General features: G+C 43.6%; 1 protein-coding gene across 2 annotated transcripts in view; it reads left to right on the forward strand.

The window, feature by feature from the left end:
* The window catches only part of TMEM266 (transmembrane protein 266), a 148,926-nt gene that overhangs the window by 52,593 nt on the left and 71,189 nt on the right, over positions 1 to 25,144 (forward strand). The gene's annotated exons all lie outside the window — the stretch shown is intronic.

Below are 25,144 nucleotides of genomic sequence, written 5' to 3' on the forward strand. Positions count from 1 at the left end.
ACCTCTATTGTTCTGTATGATACTCTGATGGTGAACACGTGACATTATGGATCTGTCAAAACTCATAGAAGTAAACAACACAGAGTGACCCCTAATATAAACTATGGACTTTAATTAATAATAATGTATCAATATTGGTTCATCGCTTTTAACAAACAAATGCAACATGTTAAAAATAGGGGAAACTGTAGAGGGTGGGGAAGGGTATCTACGGTAATGCTTTGTACTTTCTGCTCAAGTTTTCTATGAACCTAAAATTTCCATAAAAAATAAAGTCTATTAATTTTTGTAATGTGCTACCAAATTCCAAGAGAAGATCAGTTGCTAGACAATTGCTCAGCCACGTTTTTCCTTAGGCACAAAGATGACCTTACACATCTGCTGCAGATGGCACCTCCACCCAGCTATCCCCAGCACAGCATTGACTTGTCGAGAGCTGTCCTTTGAGTCTGATGGATTATTGAGACTTTTTGAATGCAGGAAGCACACTCATGGGGCCATCTGAGGGCCTTGCATTATTTCTCTGCCTTTGAAAAGCCACTAAACTAAATTTGGCAGATAAAAATGTGCCTGAGAGATTTATTTCTTAATTTCTGATTATGAGCCCTGACCTTAAGGAGCTTACAGTCTAGAGTAGATGGTATGTGAACATAAACCACTATAACACAAGGTAAACTATGATTCATAGTCTGGGAGAGGTACAGTTGAAGTGGGTGGGAAAGAGAGGAAATCCAGCCCCTCCCCACTGGCCTCAAGTGGAAGCAGTGACACCAGGTCTGAAAGTTAGGATTGGAGGACCAGGTAGGAGTGGGACTCCTACCCACTCCTATGAAATATGGTCTGGGCTAGGTGTGGTGGCTAACGCCTGTAATCCCAGCACTTTGGGAGCCCAAGGCAGATGGATCACGACATCAAGAGATCGAGACCAGCCTGGTCAACATGGTAAAACCCATCTCTACTAAAAATACAAAAATTAGCTGGGTGTGGTGGCAGGCGCCTATAGTCCCAGCTACTCGGGAGGCTGGGGCAGGAGCATTGCTTGAACCTGGTAGGCGGAGATTGCAGTGAGCCGAGATCATGCCACTGCACTCCAGCCTGGTGATAGAGCGAGACTCTGTCTCAAAAAAAAAAAAAGAAAGAAATACGTTCCAAGCAGAGAGAATTCCATAAGCAGAGGCAGAGAGGTGAAAAACTGTGTGTGCACATGCACTGGGAACAGATAGGTGGCTGGAGCACAATGTAGGAAGAAGGATAAGGAATGGCTTAAAAGGCTGGGGCCAAATAGTGGAAGGCTCTGAATTCCTGGCCAAGGAATTGAGATGGTGTTCAGCAGGCAGTGGGAACCTCTGTGGGTTTGAGTCAGGGAATGAAGAGATCACACTGCGCTTTGGAAGAGTCACCAGGTGGCAGTGTATAGGATGCGCCTGTAGCAAGATGCCCAGCAGTAAGAACACCCATCAAGAGGCTACTTCAAGGCAGTTACAAGAACCCAGACAGTTGGAAGCTGTCTCTTCTGCCTCTGCACTCCCATGGCCCTTTGTCAGTACTTCTCTTAGATACTTACCAATTTTCACCTTATCTACATTTTTAATTAAAAATAGTTGTTCATTATAAAGGAAAATTAGACAGTGTAGAAAGATATAAATAGTTGTAATCCCACCGTCCATTAAATAACTACTGTTGACACTCAGGGTCTGTCTGTCCTTTCAGGTATCTTTTTATAGGCCGGGCACAGTGGCTCATGCCTATAATCCCAGCACTTTGGGAGGCCAAGGCGGGTAGATGGCCTGAGCTCAGGAGTTTGAGACCAGCCTGGGAAACACGGCAAAACCTCATCTCTACAAAAAGTACAAAAATTGGCTGGGTGTTGTGGTACATGCCTGAGGTTCCACCTACTCGGGAGGCTGAGGCAGGAGGATCACTTTAGCCAGGAGGTGGAGGCTGCAGTGAGCCAAGATTACACACTGCACTTCAGCCTGGGTGATAGAGCGAGACCCTGTCTCAAAAACAAAAACAAAAAACTCAGATATCTTTCTATATCATCACACTATATTGTTTTGTTTTGCTTTTATAAAAGATAACATACTTTTAGAACCTACTTTTTCAAATTACTGTATAGTGGACATCTTTCCTTGCCAATATATCTAGATTTTTTATAGTTGATTTTTTCTTTGTTTTTTTAAATTGTGGTAAAATGCACATGAAATTTACTGTTATGACATTTAGCACATCCACAGTATTGTGCAATCATTACTACTATTTAGTTGCACAACATTTTCATCACCCCACAAGGAAACCCCATTAAAGTCACTCTCTCCCACCAGTCCCTGTCAACCACTAATCTACTTTTTTATCCCTTCTATTTCTTATAAATGGAATCACACAATATGTGGCCTTTTGTGTCTGGCTTTCACTTACTATAATGTGTTCAAGGTTCATCATGTTTAGATTTTTTAATAGAAATATCCCTTGTTGGCCAGGCACAGTGGCTCACGCCAATAATCCCAGCACTTTGGGAAACTAAGGCAGGAAGATTGCTTGAGCCCAGGAGTTTGAGACCAGCCTGGGCAACATAATGAGACCCCATCTCTATTTTTTTTAAAAAAGAAATATCCCTTGTCTTTTTAACATAAAGCACGCTCATAAACAAAAACTACTGAGAGCTCCCCTCAAGAATGCCACTTTCCTAATTTTAACTGCTGTTAATTACCTAGGATCTAGCCATCCAAACAGTTTAGACGGTTGGGAATTGACAGGGAACCGTCAAGTTGCTGCTTTCTTCCAACATATTCTGTCTCCTTCCCTTTCCCATCACCTGCTGTGAACTTGGGAAGATATCTTAGCTTTTCTAGTCACTTTCAGGACTTAGGTTCATTTTCAGATGTTAAAACATCCCATCTAAATCAAAACTTTGGCCTCTCATCCCACTGGCAGACCAGCTCTTCTGCTCTGGCCCCACGCTGTCTGCTCTCTGGCTCCTGAAAGGTACTTTTGTAAGTTCCCTAGAAACCCAGCGCCTGCGTCCTGCCCACTCCCAATGCCCCTGGGGAGGGGGTTGCATGCCCCATTCCACTGGACATTCTGCCTAACTTCTTGGGGCTGCTTTCATTTCTCACTTTTGGCACCGTGTCCCTGGGACTCCCCTGGCCCAGGAGGCCACCTTCTTGGGTGGCCTGTCAATATGCCCAGTTATTCACTTGGCCTGTAGGAAGGCCTTAACTAGACAGGGCATTTTTCATATTTGTGGCCATCCTGCATCATTCGAATATCCCTTCTGTATTTGGGGAAATTCCCACATTTAGTCCGTCTACCCGTGTGCAGCCAGGATGCAGCTATGTGACCTCTGCCAACCAGATGAAGTTGTGTGCCCTCGGATTTGGAGAGAGATGTTGGTCTGAGGCAGTGACAACAGTGATGTTTTTACTGGAGCAGTGCTCAGCAGATGCTTGGTGTTCCCGACTTTCCATGCCTGGCTTTCTTGCTCCCCTGCCCTGCCCCCCGCATTCAATGTTCTTTAAAAATTTATTCTCTGTTTAAATTAATGAGTTTAGTTTTCACTAAGAACTAACACCACATCCTTGCTTAGCCTCGCGGTTACAGGCAGCTTGCACCCACTGCAGCCCTCTCTCCTCGCCCTGCCATTGCCCACTGTGCCAGCCAGCCTGGGAGTCTGGCATGGGTTCTTCTGCTTACGCACGTCCCCAAGCTCCAGGAGACACACACGAAGCTTGTCTAAGATCCTGCTCCCTGTTCCTCCGCAGTCTTGTAGTGTGCTGGGCTGATGAGGCTCCGTAGCTTACCCAGAGGCAGATGCCAGACTCCCATACTGCACACAGCCTCACCTAGCTTGAGGGAAAATGTTTGCACCCCTCCCTCATCCTCAGGGAATGGAAATGCTCTCAGTCTTTACTCCTACGAATCTCCTTCAGAGACACCATCCTGTCCCTCCCCTTCTTTTCTTCCCTCCCCTCCCCTCCCTCTCCTCACTAGTCAATCTCTAGCGTTCTCTCCTGCCCCCATCAGGAGTAGGGGTTGCTGGACCACCTTGACCATCATCAGTGTGTTCCAAATAGAGATGGTCTGGCATCTCTCTTTAACAAGTGTGAGCTCTTACCACCTTTGTCCTTATCTTTAGGACATCTACAAAACTCTAGGACAACAGGAAAAGTCTCATTCCAGATCCTGTCTCACACATATTTTCTGTGCATAGGGATTGTCAAACATATGTCATCTTGTAACCTGCTTGTTTATTTCCTGTTACATTACAGACAACTTTTCATGTTAATGAGAATGGCACATCGTCCATTTTTAAAAACCAGCCATTTTGTTTCAAGTATAATTTACAAACAGTAAAGCACATCCTTGTTCAATGCACATTTGGAACCATCACCACAATCATGATATAGAATATTTCCATTATTCCAGAAAGCTCCCTCATGTCTCTTTGCAGTCAGTCTCTCTCATCCCCCAACTCCAGGCAGCCATTTCACCTCATCCTTTTCAAGAATTGTACAATAATTCCATAATGTAGAAGTTCCTTAATTTATTTAACTTGTCTCCTATTGATAGACATTTAGATGGCTTCCAGTTTGTGATCTTATTGATTCCTGAATTCAATATTTGTGGAATACCTAATATGTGTTGGGTGTGGTGCTATTAGAGCAGTGATCCAACAACCTTCTGTATGTGCCTATATGTATTCTTTAGCTTATTTCCTTAAAATGTCCCCTAAAAGTGGAATTGCTGGGCCAAAGAGCGTGCGTGTTAAAATAATGTTGATAAATATTGTCAAATTGCCCTCAATCAAAATTGCAACAGTTTACACTCCTATCAACAGTGAATGCGAATGACCGCTTTTCTCACATCACCAGCACTAGGTATTATAAATCTCTTCAGTCCATTAACAGAAGAATGGTTTGAACTTATGTGTCTTTGATTACTGGTAAGGTGGACCCTCTTAGCGTCTGTAACTTTCATTTGGTTTGCGGAAATCACTGCCCCAGGAGCCAGTTTCCCTCATTCTCACCCCTCGCAGTGAAGCCATGGCCAGGCTCTTTCCTGGGGTCTGTGTCCACTGAGCTAAGAGAACATATGGTCCTATAGGAAGCTGGAGAGAGGTCACCCTTTGGTTGTCATCAATTCCCTACTTCCACTTGAACAGTCACTTTAGAGAAAGTCACCCAAGAATGGTGTTAGACAGTCAGAATGGCTATTAAAAAAAAAGTCAAAAAATAACAGATGCTGGTGAGGTTATGGAGAAAAGGGAACACTTATACACTGTTGGTGGGAGTGTAAATTAGTTCAACTACTGTGGAAAGCAGTGTGGCGATTCCCCAGGGAGCTAAAAGCAGAACTACCATGCAACCTAGCAATCTCATTACTGGGTGTATGCCCAGAGGAATATAAATCATTCTACCATAAAGACACATGGACGTGAATGTTCATTGCAGCACTATTCACAATAGCAAAAACATGGAATCAACCTAAATGGCTATCAATGGCAGGTTAGATAAAGAAAATGTGATACATATATACCATGGAATACTATGCAGCCATAAAACAAGAATGAGATCATGTCCTTTGTAGGATTGTGGATGGAGCTGGGAGCTATTATCCTTAGCAAAGTAATCCAGAAACCAAATGCTGCATATTCTTACTTATAAGTGGGAGCTAAATGATGAGAACACATGGACACAGAGAGGGGAACAACAGACTGGGGCCTACCGGAGGGTACAGAGTGGGAAGAAGGAGAGGATCAGGAAAAATAACTATTGGATATTAGCCTTAGGGTCTGTGTGATGAACTAATCTGTACAACAAAGCCCCGTAACACTAGTATACCTGTATAACAAACCTGCACTTGTACCCGTGAACCTAAAATAAAAGGGTTTTTAATTTTAAAAAATTAAAAATAAAATTTAAAAAAAAATGGTGTTCATCCTGGTCTCGCCTATGATTGGACCACTTAGAAAGTGGGTCAGAGGGGCCAGGTGCGGTGGCTCAAGCCTGTCATCCCAACACTTTGGGAGGCCAAGGCGGGTGGATCACTTGCGGTCAGGAGTTCGAGACTAGCCTTACCAACATGGAGAAACCCCATCTCTACTAAACATACAAAATTAGCCAGACGTGGTGGTACATGCCTATAATTCCAGCTACTTGGGAGGCTGAGGCAGGAGAATCGCTTGAATGCAGGAGGCAGAGGTTGCGGTGAGCCAAGATCGCACCATTGCACTCCAGCCTGGGCAAAAAGCAAAACTCCATCTCAAAAAAAAAGAAAAAAAAAAAGAAAAAAAAAAAAGATAAAGTGAGTCAGAGGAACAGATTGCAGAGCAACTGGGGCCATGACCAGGGCTTCTTGGCCTGGCTCAGCCCTGCAGCCTTGGGATGCTGCTCGTCGTAGGGAAATGTGAACGGCCACAGTGTGCCACCTGCTCTCCCTTAACCCTCAGAAGACTTCCCTCCCCCTCCGAATTTGGAGGTCTCTATGGGGTCGCTCTTTGTAGATCCTTAGGTTGGTCCTCTCTTGATGGATGCCATGGTCTTCATCACCCCATTCTCTGCTTTCACACCTGAACTCCCTCTCCCATCCCTTTGCTTCTTCCTGGTCATTCTGGCCCATGACTGGAAGGGAGAGTTTGTAAGGTGGCTCTAGACTCCCTGATGTCCTAATGTTCTTTTTTTTTTTTTTTTGAGACCAAGTCTTACTCTGTCATCCGGGCTGGAGTACAGTGATGCAATCTCGGCTCACTGCAAGCTCTGCCTCTGTGTTAACCAGGTTGGTCTCGATCTCCTGACCTCGTGATCCACCTGCCTTGGCCTCCCAAAGTGCTGGGATTACAGGCGTGAGCCACTGTGCCTGGCCCTGATGTTCAGTTTTTATTCATTTGTATCTTATGTTTTCAATGTTCAGGGTTGATTATCGCACCATAGACACTTTATTCGGTGCTAAGCACTCATAGTTTTCCATGTTTCCCATGGAAACATGGGAAAACATGGGTTTTTGGTTTGTTTGTTTGTTTCTGAGATGGAGTTTTGCTCTTGTTGAAACTCACCGCAACCTCCACCTCTTGGGTACAAGCGATTCTCCTGCCTCAGCCCTCCGAATAGCTGGGATTACAGGCATGCACCACCACGCCTGGCTAATTTTGTATTTTTAGTGGAGACAGGGTTTCTTCATGTTAATCAGGCTGGTCTAGAACTGCCAGCCTCAGGTGATCTGCAGGTGATCCGCCTGCCTCGGCCTCCCAAAGTGCTGGGATTACAGGTGTGAGCCACTGTGCGCAGCCAGATCCATCAGGGTCTCACACTTGATGCATAAATTTGACAGGGTGTATGGTTTTTTCTTCATTGACAAGCTGTTATTAAATCGACTTTGTACCTTATACTGATGGCTTCTCAGAGACGAGGTCATCACGTGCCATACCACCGTGTTGTATACAAGGATCCACTGAAACACTGTGGCAGTGCCTGAGGTGGTCAGTCATTTTGTCTTTATTTACACATAGCAAAACTGGGCTCTGGCTAAGAGATTTGCCCAGTTTTACAGCTGCCAAGTCTGGGACCATCTCCACACCCACCTCCCACATAGTCTGGGTTGCTTATTAAGCGAGCCCAAGCAGGTATTTTGATCAGTTTGGATCTTAGAGTGGTTTTATTATGTTTCCTGACCCTGAACACAAGCCCTGATGAGAATATATCTGCAGTTTGTTTTGAATTGAGGGGAGATAAGAAAGGGCCACTGAAGCTCTAGGAATAGACTCAGGGCTAGGAACTTCTGGAGGTGGAGAAGGCTTTTGTGAGAGGAGACAAGCTGGGAATGGCAGTGGGTCCACAGGAGGGTCAGCAGAAGGAGAGGAGACTGGAACGAACTGAGTCCTGGAGGTGTTTGTAAAAAGAGAACTTGGTTGTGGTTCTTGAAGGAGGCACATGAAAGTAGAGGCAATTTCAGGTGGGGCAGTTACTTAGGCCAGTGATTCTCAGGTGGAAACGCAGGTTCCTGATCTCCTTGCTCAGAATCTCTAGGATGGCTCAGGAATCTGTATTTTATACATGCTCTCCAAGTGGTTCTCAGGCCTGCTGCAGCTGGAGCCACTGGTAGACACCATTGGCCTCAAGGCCAGAAAGCTAATGCTTTTTTATGACCCTTGCCACTGAAGGGATACATGGTTCAAAGTAAGGCCAGGTCACTGCACCCCTGGGAAGATCCACAGCCTTTTTTGATTGTGTGGCCCACATTGACCTCCTCCTGGCTTAATCTTGTCCCATCTTCTCGGAGCCACTCAGCTGGCCTTCAGCACATATCATCTTCAGTCATTATTTACATCATACTGCCTTGGGCCCTCCATTCTAATGAGATTGAAAACTTGAGGCCGGGTTTGGCTCATGCCTGTAATCCCAGCACTTTGGGAGGCCAAGGCAGGTGGATCACTTGCAGTCAGGAGTTTGAGACCAGCCTGTCCAACATGGTGAAACCCCGTCTCTACTAAAAATACAAAAAATAGCTGGGCCTGGTTGGCACCTGTAGTTCCAGCGACTCAGGAGGCTGAGGCAGGAGAATCTCTTGAACCTGGGAGGCAAAGATTGCAGTGAGCTAAGATTGCACCACTGCACTCCAGCCTGGGCGTCAGAACGAGACTCTGTCTCAGGAAAAAAAAGAAAGGAAGGAAGGAAACTTGACAGCAAGGGTTGCCTTAGACTGCTTTGCATCTTAGTGCCCAGCCCTGAGCTCTGCACTTTCTAGGATCTCCGTAAATGCCCATTACGTAAGGAGTCCTAACCAATAGTATAGCCATCAGTGATGTAGAGACCTTGGTTTGCTTTCCCTCCAGTTTCTACCCTTTTGGAAGAAATGATGTTGGTTAGAAGAAAGGAAGATCCTCCCGGCATCCCAGGAGATTTATGTAGAGTGTCATCACGTAGCAGCAGCATGCAGGGGGACAACTCCAAGTGGGCAGCCTTCCATGAAGACATGGGTTCTTCAGAGAGAGGTATTAGTGAGTGGCGCTTCCTCAACTCCTAGCTGAAAGCAGGCCCTACCTGGTGCCAAGGGGCATTGTGCCACTGGTATTCAAATGAAGCACTGCCAACACTTTAACCCTCGTCATCATGCAGAGACCTGTGATCTGTGAGGGGAGACTGACTTCCCTGGGAATGAGGACAGGAAAGCACTACACCGGAGGGGCAAATCCAGGAAATCCTGGTGCCACTTTCCCAGAGTTTCTAGTACTATGTGGGGCACTAACCTATATATTGATATACTAGTCATTAAAAGCGAATGACTCCTCCTAAAATTCTCCTTTCATAATGATTTTTATCTACTTGGTCGGGAATGCTATCAGATTTAAGCCTGCCATATTTGTACCCACTCTACTTGCCAGCTTGTGAGTCCTGGAGTGTTGGGAGGGGGAGGGCACGCAAGGAAACCCAAGGTTTAATCTCAAGGTTATGCTATTGGTTTAGTTTAGGGGGTTAGGGTTTATGGCAAAAAAAAAAAAAAAAAAAGAAAATAGGGTCCTCAGGGGGACTAGCTGTTGCTGAAACAATTCATAGAAATATTGTGATGGGGGCCAGGCACGGTGGCTCAGGCCTGTAATCCCAGCACTTTGGGAGGCTGAGACAGGCGGATCACTTGAGATCAGGAGTTGGAGACCAGTCTGGCCAACATGGTAGAGCCCTATCTCTACTAAAAATACAAAAATTAGCCAGGTGTGGTGGCGAGCCCCTGTAGTCCCAGCTACTCAGGAGGCTGAGGCAGGAGAATCGCTTGAACCTGGGAGGTAGAGGCTGCAGTGAGCTGATACCGTGCCACTGCACTCCAGCCTGGGCAATACAGCAAGACTTGGTCTCAAAAAACTAAAAAATTAATTAATTAAAAAAGAAAAAAAGAAATATTGTGTTGGGGATAGTTCCCTAGCTGGCTACATATATTCTTTTGTGTAAGGATATCTGTTACTCTTTTGCTTTCACCATTGTCCTCCATTTTTCAGATTTTTACTATAGTGCTCTGTGAGGAAGAGGGTATAATTAAGCAAGTATTTGGACTTAAATAGTCCACAGCCACCCTTCAGAGCTTGTGATTAAGATTCTCCCCTCAGAAGGGAACTTTCCTACTTTGCTGTGAAGTGTGAATTGTTAAAGCCCTTTAGAGAAAGCAATTTCATTTTAACTATTAAAATTTAAAATACATTCTCTTTAGCCCAGTAATGTCACTACTGGGAATCTATTCCATGCAAATGAAAATACCAGTATATAATGAAATGTGTACAAGAATGTTTCTAATAGCATTTTTCACGGTGGCCCCAAAAAAAAAAAATCTAAAAAGAAACTGTATCAATAGGGCAATTTTTAACTAAATTATGGATCGTTCGCACCATGGAATATATTATATAGCCACTAATTAAAGAATGAATTAGAGTTTTACTACGTCACTTGGGAGAGGGGGATTTCTACAAGATACTGTCGAATGGAAGAAGCAAAAAGCAGAAAATTGTGAATAATATATATTAAAAATATATAATGAACTATTTTTGTACATAATTATATAAGCACAAAGAAAAGTAAGGAAAGATAGGCCAGGTGCGGTGGCTCATGCCTGTAATCCCAGCACTATAGGAGGCTGAGACAGGTGGATCACTTGAGGTCAGGAGTTGGAGACCAGCCTGGGCAACATGGCGAAACCCCATCTCTACTAAAAATTAGCTGGGCATGGTGGCGTGCCCCTGTTGTCCCAGCTACTCAGGAGGCTGAGGCAGGAGAATTGTTTCAATCTGAGAGGCGAAGGCTGCAGTGAGCCAAGATCATGCCACTGCACTCCAGCCTGGGTGACAGAGCAAGACTGTCTCAAAGAAAGAAAAATAAGCAAAGGTATACACTGATTAACATTGGTATGTGTTTTTGCATGCGTATGTATATTGAGGGAGTACAACATGAGGCAGGTAACGTGGGGAAGCAGGAAAAAAAGAAAAACAGATTCTACTAAAACATGAATTTCATGATAATTTATATAAAGCTGTATATATGCATGTGTGTATATATCTGAAAAAGGAAATTAGAAAATATATAAATCTTCACTAATTGGAAAGGATGTCCATATATATTACTGAGTGATAAAAGCAAATTGCAGGGTTGATTTTATTTTGTTAAACACAAACCCACAAATATCAGCCTATAAATAAGAGTATATGCTTGCCTAATTCTGAGCAAGGATTTCTGTGCCTGGGTATTGACATAGGGACCTCAAGTGAGGATGGAACAAGGAAGGTGAAAGGTTAAGATGGAAGCTGCAGAGAGGTTTAACTTTTATGTATTTTTATATATACACACATATAATACAAAGATATATATATATCAATATATGCAATACGAAATGTGTTATTTTATGTGTTGCAGTGGGCAATTGTCTATAATGTATCAGTGCTCTATTGCCACAATAATCTCACATAACAAACCATCCTAAAAACTTGGTGGGCTTAACAAAACAAGCCTTTCTTGTTTTGTTTTGTTTTTTGTTGTTGTTTCTTTGAGATGGAGTCTCACTCTGTCACGCAGGCTGGAGTGCAGTGGTACGATCTCAGCGCACTGCAACCTCTGCCTCCCAGGTGCAAGTGATTCTCCTGCCTCAGCCTCCTGAGTAGCTGGGACTACAGGCATGCACCGCCATGCCCAGCTAATTTTTGTATTTTTAATAGAGATAGGTTTTCACCATGTTGATCAGGCTGGTTTCAAACTCCTAACCTTAAGTGATCCGCCTGCCTCGGCCTCCCAAAGTGCTGGGATTACAGGCACGAGCCACCACACCCGGCCAAAACAAACCTTTAACAGGTAACTGAAGCAAGGAAGGAGATTGTGCCTGCCAGCGTGAGGAATCATTAGTTAATCATTAGTTACAGAAGTTTACAGCTCTCAAAACACTCCTTGGTAGTCTTTCACTATTCTTACTTCTTTGATGTAAATGTCTATCTATGCATCTGTCTCTACCACTAGCCCATGAGTTTTTGAGTGCTGTGATCATGTCTCATTTATCTTGATAACCTCAATGTTTAGCATAGTTCCTGGAACACAGAAGGTGCTAATAAATGACTGAAGAATAAATTGAGAAACAAACCAAAAAGCCCTTTATTTAGATCATGAGTCTGTGGGTCAGTGATTTAGGCTAGGCACAGCTGGGTGGTTCTTCTGGTCTTGGCTGAGCCTCTCTCACACATACCTGGAGGGCAGCTGTTGGCTGGCCTTAGTTGGGGTGATTGGGGCAACGACCATGCTCCAGCAGGCCACTGTGGGTATATGCTATCATGATGATGGGAAAGGTGCAAGAGAGGGCAGGCCCAATCATGTGAGAGCTTTCATGTTGTCTTACAATCTACTTGGACAAAGCAAGGAGATTTGCTTGGTCAACCAAATGTCCAAGGCCAGCCATCGGGTAAAAGGGAAATGAAAAATTACATGACAAACGGGGCATTGATACAATGCAGGTAAAAAATGGGATCTATTTTTTTACAGTCTTACCATATGTAGTATGAAAAGTGTTGAAGAAAGAGGACTTTTTCCTTCCATTTACCAAAGAATAGTTACTTGTCTGGTGCCACATAGTAGTCAATGGCAAAGTTAATTATATCTGGGTTCCTAACATATTTTAGTTAATAGCATGTAAAGCAAAAGATTAATTTGGAAATTTGCAAAGTGTTTGAAACATGGCATTTATACTTACGATTTGCTTGATTGAGGCGAGGGTTAGAGATACTGGGGCAGCCACTGCAGCCCTAGCTTATTGGTGGTGGTTCTCAAAATCATAGATATTTGAGTTCCCCAGAAACTGCAGAATTCTGGATGGAAAATGACAATAGGCGGGCTGAGAATTGCTTGCTAGGTGGCGTTCTTTTCAGCCTAGCCCAGCCAGGGGCGAGAAGCCAGTGGATCCTCTGTCTCAGTGGGGTCACTTACAGAAGTGTTTGTTAGGGAAGCTCAAAAGTGGAAAAAAGATATTGAGGGGAAGGGAAGAATTATGATAATTGTCCTTTTGGCTTTCTTAAAAGAGTAACTGAGGCCAGGCGCGGTGGCTCACGCCTGTAATCCCAGCACTTTGGGAAGCTGATGGGGGAGCGGATCACCTGAGGTCGGGGGTTCGAGATCAGTCTGACCAACATGGAGAAACCCCATCTCTACTAAAAATACAAAATTAGCCAGGCGTGGTGGTGCATTCCTGTAATCCCAGCTACTTGGGAGGCTGAGGCAGGAGAATCGCTTGAACCCGGGAGGCAGAGGTTGCAGTGAGCTGAGATTGTGCCATTGCACTCCAGCCTGGGCAACAAGAGCAAAACTCCATCTCAAAAAGATAATAATAATAATAACAACTGAGTAATGATGGATGATTTGATTTTGTGTAATCTTGTTTGGTGTTTCCCATGCTGCATGAGACCATTAGTAATTGACAGACTACGTCACTAAGTAAGTGAAAAAGAGGAAACCATAGAAAGTTAAAGGGGTCCACGAGAGACCTTGGCTCACCTAGAGATGAAAGCCACTGTGGGCTCTCTGCCCATTCATTTAGCAGATTTGCAGCTAATAATTTTGCAATAGTCTGGATATTGGAGTGGGAGAATGCTCAGGTGTGTTTGATTTTCTTCATTTTAGCTCCTTGTTAATGGAGTAAAATATTAGGCGGTCAAGGTAACAACAAGGATGACCAGCATCTGTTGTACAGAAACCTTTCTCATCAAGCACAAGAAATACAACCTTCTCCTCCTGGGGGTGTGGAACATGATGTCCATGAAACATGCCAGAGCTTAGTGGCTTCTCCCTAGGAGCAGCTTCTAAAGCAGCCTTTATGATGTCAGAACTGAACCTCACGTGCATGCAATGCTATCTCCACGTAAAAGAACCCCAAGGTTTTGTGAGAGCACATGCTGCCAGCCACTCACCAACATTTGGCCAGTCTTGTTTAGAGACTCAGAAAGCTTATCTCAGCTGAGCCTCAGAACCACATCAGAAGTATCCAAACCTGGTCTGGCATACAATTAGTTACCTATGCCATAGTCCCTCCGTGCTTCTTCCTTGCTAAGACAACCGAGATTATGTTTATGGAAACAATATGCCTATCCCCAAGGGATGAACCTTTTTTTTTTTTTTTTTTTTTTTTGAGATGAAGTCTTGCTCTGTTGCCCAGGCTGGAGTGCAGTGGCGTGATCTTGGCTCACTGCCACTGCAACCTCCACCTTCTGGTTTCAAGCGAGTCTCCTGTCTCAGCCTCCCAAGTAGCTGGGATTACAGATGCATGCCATCATGCCTAATTTTTGTATTTTTAGTAGAGAGGGGTTTCACCATGTCGGCTAGGCTGGTCTCAAACTCCTAACCTCAGGTGATCTGCCCACCTCAGTGTCCCAAAGTGCTGGAATTACAAGTGTGAGCCACTGTGTCCAGCCCCAAGGGATGAATCTTGACTGAACTAGGCTCACATAGCACCCCTAACCCCCTTGGCCAGCTGTCTATTGGCCCAGGCTCCTTTGCAGCCCTGTCCTAGCTCTGCCCAGGGAGACATCAGGAAATGTGTCTGGAGAGCTTAGAAAGATGCCTCCTGAATAAAAGATCAAAGCCTTGTAAGGAGAAAGCCTTTGATTCTTTCTTCTTGTTTGGGAGTTGGTGTGAGGATGTGCAAGCTGGAGCTGCAGCAGCCATTCTGCAACCACAGGGAAACAAGCATAAGAAATCCATTACATACGAGATAGGGGCATGGAAGGATGAGAAGAGCTTGGGTTCTCTGTACACTGAAAACTAGAAAACATTGTTGAAAGAAATTGTAGCATGCACAAATAAGTAGAACGATATCCTATGTTCATAGATTGGAATAATTCATATTATTGAAATGTCCATACTGCCCAAAGCAATCTATAGGTTCAATAGAATTCCTGTCAAAATTCCAACAGTGAGTTGGGTGCAGTGTCTTGAACCTGTAATCCAAGCTATTTGGGAGTCTTAGGCAGGAGAATTGCTTGAGCCCAGGGGTTCCAGACCAGCTTAGGCAACATAGCAAGACCCCCAATTCTAAAAAAAAATTCAAAATTATCCAAGCATAATAGTGCATGCGTGTTGTCCCAGCCCCTCTGAAGGCTGAGGTAGAAGGATCACTTGAGCCCAGGTGTTTCAGGCTACAGTGAGCTATGATTGTGCTGCTGTACTCCAGCCTTGATGATGGAGTGAGACTCAATCTAAACAAACAAAAATTCCAATGGCGCTTTTCACAGAAAAAAAAATTCCTAAAATTTGTATGGAACCACAAAAGACCCCAGATAGCTAAAGCAATTTTGAGGAAGAAGAAAAAAAGCCAGAGGCATCACACTTTCTGATTTAAGCTATATTACAAAGCTATTGTAGTCAAAACCACATGGTCTTGGCATAAAAACAGGCTGACCAATGGAATAGAACAAAGAGCCCAGAAATAAACTCATGCCTTTGTAATCAACTAATTTTGCACCAAAGTGCCAAAAATACACGATGGGAAAACGATAGTCTCTTTAATAGAAAAACTGGGAAAACTGGATATTCACATTAAAAAATTAAACTGAATGCTTATCTTGCACCATACATAAAAATCAAAACCCCTAGAGGAAAACATATGGCGAAAGCTTCTTGACATTGGTCTCAGCAATGATATTTTGGAGCCAAAACCTCAGGCAACAAAAGCAAAAATAAATGAGCAGAAATGACATCAAATCAAAAGTTTCTGCACATCAAAGGAAACAACAAAATGAAAAGGCAACCTACAGAATGGGAGGAAATATGTTTTAGCAATATATCTGATAAGGAGTTATCAGATAAGGAGTTAAAATCCAATAGATATAAGAAACCCATACAACTCAATATATAATATATAAGGAACCCATACAACTCAATATATAATATATAAGGAACCCATACAACTCAATATATAATATATAAGGAACCCATACAACTCAATATATAATATATAAGGAACCCATACAACTCAATATATAATATATAAGGAACCCATACAACTCAGTATATAATATAGAAGGAACCCATACAACTCAGTATATAATATAGAAGGAACCCATACAACTCAATATATAATACATAAGGAACCCATACAACTCAATAACCCTGTTAAAGAAAAAAAAATGGGGCTGGGCATGGTGGCTTACGCCTGTAATCCCAGCACTTTGGGAGGCCCAGGTGGGCAGATCACCTGAGGTCGGGAGTTCAAGACCAGCCTGGCCAACATGGTGAAACCCTGTCTCTACTAAAAATACAAAAATTAACCAGGCCTGGTGGCATGCGCCTGTAATCCCAGCTACCCGGGAGGCTGAGGCAGGAGAATTGCTGGAACCCAGGAGGCAGAGGCTGCAGTGAGCCGAGATCGCACCACTGCACTCCAGCCTGGGTGACAGAACGAGACTCCATCTTATAAAAAAAAAAAAAAAAAAAAAAAAGTGGGGGTTGGGGGAGGTGGCAAAGGTCCTGAATAAATATTTCTTCAAAGGAGAAATGGCCAACAGGTTTATGAAAGGTGCTCCACATCACCAATCATCAGGGAAATGCAAATCCAAACCACAATGAGATATCACATCACACCTGTTAGGATGGCTATTATAAAAAAGTCAAAAGTCAAGAGTTGGTAAAGATGTGGAAAAAAGAGAACCTTGTATATTGTGGTAGGAATGTAAATTGGTACAGCCAGTGTGGAAAACAGTATGGATGCTCCTCAAAAAACTCAAAATAGAACTACCATATGATCTAGGAATCCCACTGCTGAGTATATATTCAAAGGAAAGGAAATCACTATCTTGAAGAGATATCTGCACTCATGTTTATTGCAGCACTATTCACAATATCCCAGATTTGGAAGCAACCTAAGTGTCCATCAACAGATGAATATGTGTGTGTGTGTGTATAGATATGTATGTGTATATAGATGTGCATATATATATATATATATATATATAGTGGAATAGTATTCAGCCTTTAAAAGAGCTCAATAATTTTGCCACTTGCAACAAGATGGATGAACCTCGAGAATATTATGCTAAGTAAGCCAGTCACAGAAAGACACTGCACGATCTCACTTATATGTAGAACCTTTTTTTTTTTTTTTTTTTGAGATGGAGTCTCACTCTGTCGCCCAGGCTGGAGTGCAGTGGCACGATCTTGGATCACTGCAACCTCTGCCTCCTGAGTTCAAGCAATTCTCCTGCCTCAGCCTCCCTAGTAGCTAGGATTACAGGTGCCCACCATGCCCAGCTAATTTTTGTATTTTTAGTACAGATGGGGTTTCACCATGTTGGCTAGGCTGGTCTCGACCTCCTGATGTCAGGTAGTCCAACTTCCTCGGCCTTCCAAAGTGCTGGGATTATAGGTGTGAGCTACTGCACCCAGCCTATATGTAGAATCATTTTTTTTGTTTTTTTAAAGTTGAACTCGCCGGGCACGGTGGCTCACACCTGTAATCCCAGCACTTTGGGAGGCTGAGGCGGGCAGATCACAAGGTCAGGAGATCAAGACTATCCTGGCTAACACGGTGAAACCCCGTCTCTACTAAAAATACAAAAAATTAGCTGGGCGCGGTGGCTGGCGCCTGTAGTCCCAGCTACTGGGGAGGCTGAGGCAGGAGAATGGCGTGAACCTGGAAGGTGGAGCTTGTAGTGGAGCGAGATCTGGCCACTGCACTCCAGCCTGGGCGACAGAGCGAGACTCCGTCTCAAAAAAAAAAAAAAAAAAAAAAATGTTGAACTCATAGTAATAAGAGAGTAGAATGATAGTTACCAGGGGTTGCAGGGGTGGGTGGTGAGGGAGAAGAGGAGATATTGGTCAAAGGGTACAAATCTTCAGTTATAAAATGAATACATGCTGGAGACCTAAGGTATTAGGTCTGTGACTAATAATGGTTAATAATAACCACCAGAGTGACTAATAGTGGTCAATAACAACATATTTTATGCTTAAATTTGCTAAGAGAGGAAATCTCAAGTATTCTCATTACTACCAAACAAAAAAGATAATTATATGATGTGATCGATATGTTAATTACCTTGATTGTGGTAATCATTTCACAATGTATACATATATCAAAATGTTACAGTTTATGTCTTAAGTATATACAATTTTATTTGTCAGTCATACCTCAGCTATGTGGGGGGGAAAAAAGAGCCTGGGTGCCACTTCTCCAGTTCTGGAATCATCTACCTCTAGTCCTTTTTATTTTATTTTATTTTTTAATTTAAGACAGTGCTGTGATCTGTTGCCCAGGCTGGAGTGCAGTGGCTCAATCATAGCTCACTGCAGCCTCAAACTCCTCGTCTCAAGTAGTTCTCCCACTTGAACCTCCAGAGCAACTGACACTAGGTGCAAGCCACCACACCTAGCTAATTTTTGTATTTTTAGTAGAGATGAGATATACCATGTTGGCCAAGCTGGCCTCTAACTCCTGATCTCAAGTGATCCACCCACCTCGGCCTCCCAAAGTGCTGGGATAACAGGCATGAGCCACCACACCTGGCCTGAAGTCTTCACTGCCTAAGTCACTACCAGGTATTCTGTTGTTTGCAAACAAAAGTATTTCTAACTGATATACCCTATCTCTGGTTCTTCAGCTTGGTCAGCATAGCTTCTGCTAATTCCAACACAGTAGCTTTGCAACCAGTTAACTTCATCTGCAAAATAGGGATAAAAATAACTACCTTGAGCAAACTTTCTGATTCAGTAGATCAGAGTGTGGTCAGTGGGTCAGCAGATGAGTATCCTCTGGGAATTTGTTAGAAATGTACATTTTCGAACACTCCAGACATACTAAATTAGAAATTTTGTGGGCGGAGCCAGCAAGCTGGTTTTTAATAAGCCCTTCAGGTCATTATTCTGATACATGAGAAGGTTTGAGAACCACTGATACAGAGGGGCAAGTGGAATGGTTGCATGTCAGAAACACCTGGGGAACTTACACAGGGTCTCAAACTTCACCTGCAGAGTTCTGATTTAGCATTTCTGCAGTGCACCTATGTGTTTCTATTTCCCCAAAGATTCCCCAGGTGATTCAGAGTAAAACCAGGCATGGGAAACACTGAAATGGGTATGTGTGCCATGGGGCCGTCACTCAAGTAAGAGGTGATGAACAGACTTGGGGGTCTCTGGGACAGGTAAGTTGAATTCTGGCTTTTTTCAGGGGACTGACTACTTGATCTAAGTGGCCTTTTTCAGCCCTAAAATTCCAAGGATGTTAGCTTAGGAAGGTTGAACTTGGCAGATCTCACTGGAACACATATATGGGTAAATACATAGACTCATGACCAACAAGTGGAAGAGACTGGAATTTGACTAAAGTCTTAAAAGCAGCCTTCCCACCCACCCAGTAAATCCAAAACAGGTTTTATTTTCTACTTTTACCAGGTTTATGAAACAGCAGGTTGGCACTTTGGATGTTCATTTTTAGAGTGCTAGACTATGCCTGCTTCATGCTAGGCTTGTGTTTTGAGGGTTATTTTGTTTGGGAAATATTATTTTTAAATAACAAACAGGCTTAGCATTCCCATCATCATAGGGAATTTTGCCTTCTAAAATGTGCTGCTTGTTAGGGATTAAAACCTCCAGCTGAAGCCACCTGCTCATTGTCCATCTAAATATGATTTTATCTTCTTTTCCTCCCTCAACTTTGCTCTTGTACCGTTGAGGCCAATCGTTTCTTACCCTCTCCCACATCTCCTTTCCAGGAAAGTGCTGCCACTTTTTCAGGGAATCTGCTCCTTCACTCAGCCCCTGCTGAGTGAATGAATGAATCCCTGGAGCTGCTTAAACAACCATAAGCACCTCGTTGATCATTTTGGAAGATACCAAGATGCTAATTTATTATTTTGAGAACAAATAAAGGGGAGAAAGTTAAGCATTTTCCTTCTTTCCTTATATAAACCTTACCTTAGGCTAATCAAATAACTGAGGAGGGAAAGTCTGTCTGAATAGAAGCTGACTAATGAAAAAAAGGACAATAAAATTAAAATATCACCATTTTGCAAACCTTAATGAATTAATTGATCTAGGAAGCAATTATCAATGGCTGTTAGTATCATAAAAAGAGGGACAAGAAGACAGTATGTGTCTCCTATTGAAGTTATGGTACCACCTATGAAATCTTGCAAAAAAAATTGAAGCTGAATCCGATTAAAGTCTATAAACTAATTAAAATTTATAGGAAATATAGGGGACAGAGGAACATGTTAGAAAAATGCTAAGGAGGCTGGGCGCAGTGGCTCATACCTGTAATCCCAGCGCTTTGGGAGGCCGAGGCGGGCAGATCACCTGAGGTAGGGAGTTCAAGACTAGCCTGGCCAACATGGAGAAACCCCATCTCTACTACAAATACAAAATTAGCCGGGTGTTGTGGCGCCTGCCTGTAATCCCAGCTACTCGGGAGGCTGAGGCAGAAGAATAACTTGAACCTGGGAGGTGGAAGTTGCAGTGAGCTGAGATCACACCATTACACTCCAGCCTGGGCAACAAGAGCGAAACTTTGTCTCAAAAAATAAAAGAAAAAAGAAAGAAAACTGCTAAGGAAATACAATCACCATAATCCAGTCTGTGGGAAACATTATGAGACAAATGACCCAGTTTTTCCAATTAATTGCAAGGGAAAAAATGAGGTAGAGGAAGGGGAAACCTGTAGATTTAATGATACCCAAGAGTCATATTAATCATAATGTGTGGCCTGTTTGGCTCCTGATTCAACAAACCTTAAAAAAAATATACAGGACAAATGGGGGAAATGTGAACAATGTCCGGATGTTTAATAATATAAAGAAAATACTGGCCAGGCATGGTGACTCACTCCGGTAATCCTAGCACTTTGGGAGGCCAAGGCGGGAAGATTGCTTGAGCCTAGGAGTTCGAGACCAGCCTGGCAACATACTGAGACCTCCTCTCTACAAAAAAATACAAAAATTAGCCGGGTGTGGTGGCTTGTGCTTTTCAGCTACTCTGGAGGCTGATGTGGGGGGATCACTTTTAGCCCAGGAGTTCGAGGCTGTAGCGAGTTACCATTGTACCGCTGCACTCCAGTCTGGGCAACAGAGTGAGACCCTGTCTCCAAAAAAAAAAAAAATGCCGGATGCAGTGGCTTACGCCTGTAATTCCAGCACTTCGGAGGCCGAGGTGGTTGGATTACTTGAGGTCAGGAGTTTAAGACCAGCCTGGCCAACGTGGCGAAACCCCGTCTCTACTAATAATATAAAAAAAATTAGCTGGGCATGGCGGCACACGCCTGTAATCCCAGCTACTTGGGAAGCTGAGGCACAAGAATTGTTTGACCCAGGAGGTAGGGGTTGCACTGAGCTGAGATTGTGCCAGCGCACTCTAGCCTGGGTGACAGAGTGAAACTGTGTCTCAAAAAAAAAAAAGAAAAGAGAAAAGAAAAGATTGTTGACTTGGGGATGATGATAGCTTTGTGATTATTTCTTTTAAAAGGAATCCTTCTCATCGCTACCCTTAGAACTACATATGCAATACAGGTGAATGAAATGGCATCTAGGATTTATTCCAAAGCAGTCGTGAGCAGTGGAGACAGGCAGGGATACAGAAAAAAGACTGCCTGTGAGCTGATAACATTGAAGTTGAGTGGTGGGGAACTAGAGGTCCATGATACAATTCTCTACAATTGTATATATTTGAAATTTTCCTTCCTAAAAAGTTACATTTATTTATTTATTTATTTACTGAGACGGAGTCCCGCTCAGTCGCCCAGGCTGGAGTGCAGTGGCGTGATCTCAGCTCACTGCAAGCTCCGCCTCCCAGGTTTTTGCCATTCTCCTGCCTCAGCCACCCGAGTAGCTGGGACTACAGGCACCCACTACCATGCCCAGCTAATTTTTTGTATTTTCAGTAGAGACAGGGTTTCACCGTGTTGGCCAGGATGGTCTTGATCTCCTGACCTTGTGATCCACCCGCCTCAGCCTCCCAAAGTGCTAGGATTACAGGCATCAGCAACTGCGCCCGGCCAAAAGTTAAATTAAAAAAAATTTTTCAAAATCTGCATTTCTTTTTTGTATGTTTTATATTGGCTATATTAATGTGGTCATTAATGTTTATTATTTATAAATAAAGATTTGTGAATTTTTACTTGTTCTTCACTACTAGAAATGTGCAAAAAGTTTGGAGTTTTGTATTTTTTAAATTTGCCTGCCCAGAGAGACAGGAAGGTCCATGAAAGTAATGACTTTCCCATTATATTCCCCACAGGGCTAATACCTTGTGTAGCATGTAAAATCCTAATTTGGGGCCAGGCATGGTGGCTCACGCCTGTAATCCCAGCACTTTGTGAGGCTGAGGTGGGTGGATTACCTGAGGTCAGGAGTTCGAGACCAGCCTGGCCAACGTGGTGAAACCTAAAAATAGAAAAATTAGCTGGGCATGGTGGCAGGCACTTGTAATCCCAGCTACTTGGGAGGCTGAGGCAGGAGAATTGCATGAACCCGGGAGGCGGAGGTTGCAGGGAGCTGAGATCACACCACTGCTTACTGCTCTCCAGCCTGGGTAACAAGAGCAAAACTCTGTCTCAAAAACAAAACCAAACCAAAAAACCTCATTTGGGAATACAGCTTGTTGTTAAAACACCATTCTGGAAAGAAGGATTGCTCACCTGGCTTCCCATTTATGGATACCTCAATCCTGACTTCATTGTCAGTTGAGTTTAGATCTATGTGATCAGTCTTAGTACTCAGAAGACTTTATTAACTTGAGGTTTTATAAAGAGAACATAAAAAGATTGAGACTGATGAAATCTATGTTATGGAATTTTATAAGACTTAGTATAAAATGGATATGAAATCCCAAATACTATAGAAGACAGTTCTGTTTTTCATGCTTAGACCCTCCTTACTAAGAAATACTAAGGGAAGGTGAAGCTCTAAGTAAGATATGATTACAAAACATCTGTCCATTTCTCCTTGATGTTGGCTCTGAGCGTTTGTCCCTTGCTTCCACTGCCCCACAAACATCTGGTGTGGATATGGTTGATGGCTTCCTCCTTGGAGGCCCTTCTGCTTTTAGGGAGCTCTCTATCTCTATTAATTCCAACTGCTCTAAGTTCAGACTTCCCCAGGATTTCCTTAAGTTTCTTTAACTTGAGCACTCTCTTTTCTTAATTACACATTGCTTAAAGGAACTTCCTTGCTCCTTTAAGAACCTGGGTTCTGAGTTATTTTGTCTGTGTATCTTCTGCTGGGCTGCCCTGTCTCCCAGAAGACTTCTAGATGGAACTGTAGCACTGGTTGATAGAAAAGTATATGCTATATATACCAATCCAATTTTTTTTCTTTTCTTTTTTTTTTTATTTTGAGACGGAATCTCGCTCTGTCGCCCAGGCTGGAGTGCAGTGGCATGATCTGGGCTCACTGCAAGCTCCGCCTCCCAGGTTCCTGCAATTCTCTTGCCTCAGCCTCTCCAGTAGCTGGGACTACAGGTGTCCACTGCCACACCTGGCTAATTTTTTGTATTTTTAGTAGAGACGGGGTTTCACCATGTTAGGCAGGATGGTCTCGATCTCCTGACCTTGTGATCACCTGCCTCGGCCTCCCAAAGTGCTGGGATTACAGACATGAGCCACTCACTGCACCTGGCCTACTCATCCAATTTTTAAGAGGAAATACTATATTCAGCCATCTAAATGTGTTGGAATATACTCAGGTTCAACAGAATATGCCCTTTATTTAAAAAAAAAAATTATTATGGGCAGGGCACAGTGGCTCAGCCTGTAATCCCAGCACTTTGGGAGGCCAAAGTGGGCAGATCACGTGAGGTCAGGAGTTTGAGAGCAGCCTGGCCAACATGGCAAAACCCTGTCTCTACTAAAAATACAAAAATAGCTGGGTGTGGTGGCGCATGCCTGTAGTCCCAGCTACTTAGGAGGCTGAGGCATGAGAATCACTTTAACCCAGGAGGTGGAGGTTGCAGTGAGCCAAAATTGTGCCACAGCGCTCCAGCCTGGGAGACAGAGCAAGACACTGTCTCTCAGATAATGATAATAATAATTATTATTATAACTGGCCAGACACAGTGGCTCACGCCTGTAATCCCAGCACTTTGGGAGGCTGAGGTGGGTTGATCACTTGAGCTCAGGAGTTTGAGACCAGCCTGGGCAATACAGCAAAACCCCGACTCTACCAAAAGTCCAAAAAATTAGCTGAGTGTGGTAGTATGTGCCTGTAGCCCCAGCTGAGGCTGAGGTAGAGGGTCACTTGAGCCCAGGAGGTCAAGGCTGCAGTGAGCCAAGATCGCACCACTGCACTCCAACCTGGTGACGGAGTGAGACCCTGTCTAAACATAAATAAATGAATAAATTAAGCTGGGCACGGTGGCTCACCCCTGTAATCCCAGTACTTTGGGAGGCCGAGGTGGGTGGATCACCTGAGGTCAGTAATTCGAGACCAGCCTGACCAACATGGAGAAACCCCGTCTCTACTAAAAATACAAAAAACTAGCTGGGCGAGGTGGCGGGCGCCTGTAGTCCCAGCTACTCGGGAGGCTGAGGCAGGAGAATGGCGTAAACCTGGGAGGCGGAGCTTGCAGTGAGCTGAGATCCGGCCACTGCACTCCAGCCCGGGCTACAGAGCAAGACTCCGTCTCAAAAAAAAAATAAATAAATAAATAAATAAATAAATAAATAAATAAAATAAATAATAATAATGAAATCCAACACTTATATAGTACTTACTACAGGCACTATGCTAGTGTCTTACAGGCATGACCTCATGTAGTTAGTTCTGTTATTATCCCTATTTTTCAGGTGGGGAAACTGAGGATGGGGTGTAAGTAGCTCACTCCAGGTCACAGAGCTCGTAAGTGGGAGTGAGGCTCTGACTGTGGCAGCCCGGCTCCAGGGTCTATTCTTTCTGCTCTTGGAATGAGCTGAGAGGAGAAGAAGAGAAAAGCCTACACGAAAAGACAGAACTACCGGAAGGGAAAGGGAAGTGGGAGAAAAAATACATGGAAAACATTTGAGATTTTTTAGACAAACCTTATTTTGAAGCCTCTCAAAGCTGCAGTATAAAGGGACACTGTTTTGGGGAGCACAGCCGTTTAGTGGGAAGAACTGTGGATAAGAAATCAGAGAACCTGGGCACTAACCTGGCTCTTCTACCATCTCTGTGACACAAAAAAGT

Source organism: Chlorocebus sabaeus, chromosome 26 (genome assembly GCF_047675955.1).
Source record: "Chlorocebus sabaeus isolate Y175 chromosome 26, mChlSab1.0.hap1, whole genome shotgun sequence".
NCBI lineage: Eukaryota > Metazoa > Chordata > Mammalia > Primates > Cercopithecidae > Chlorocebus > Chlorocebus sabaeus.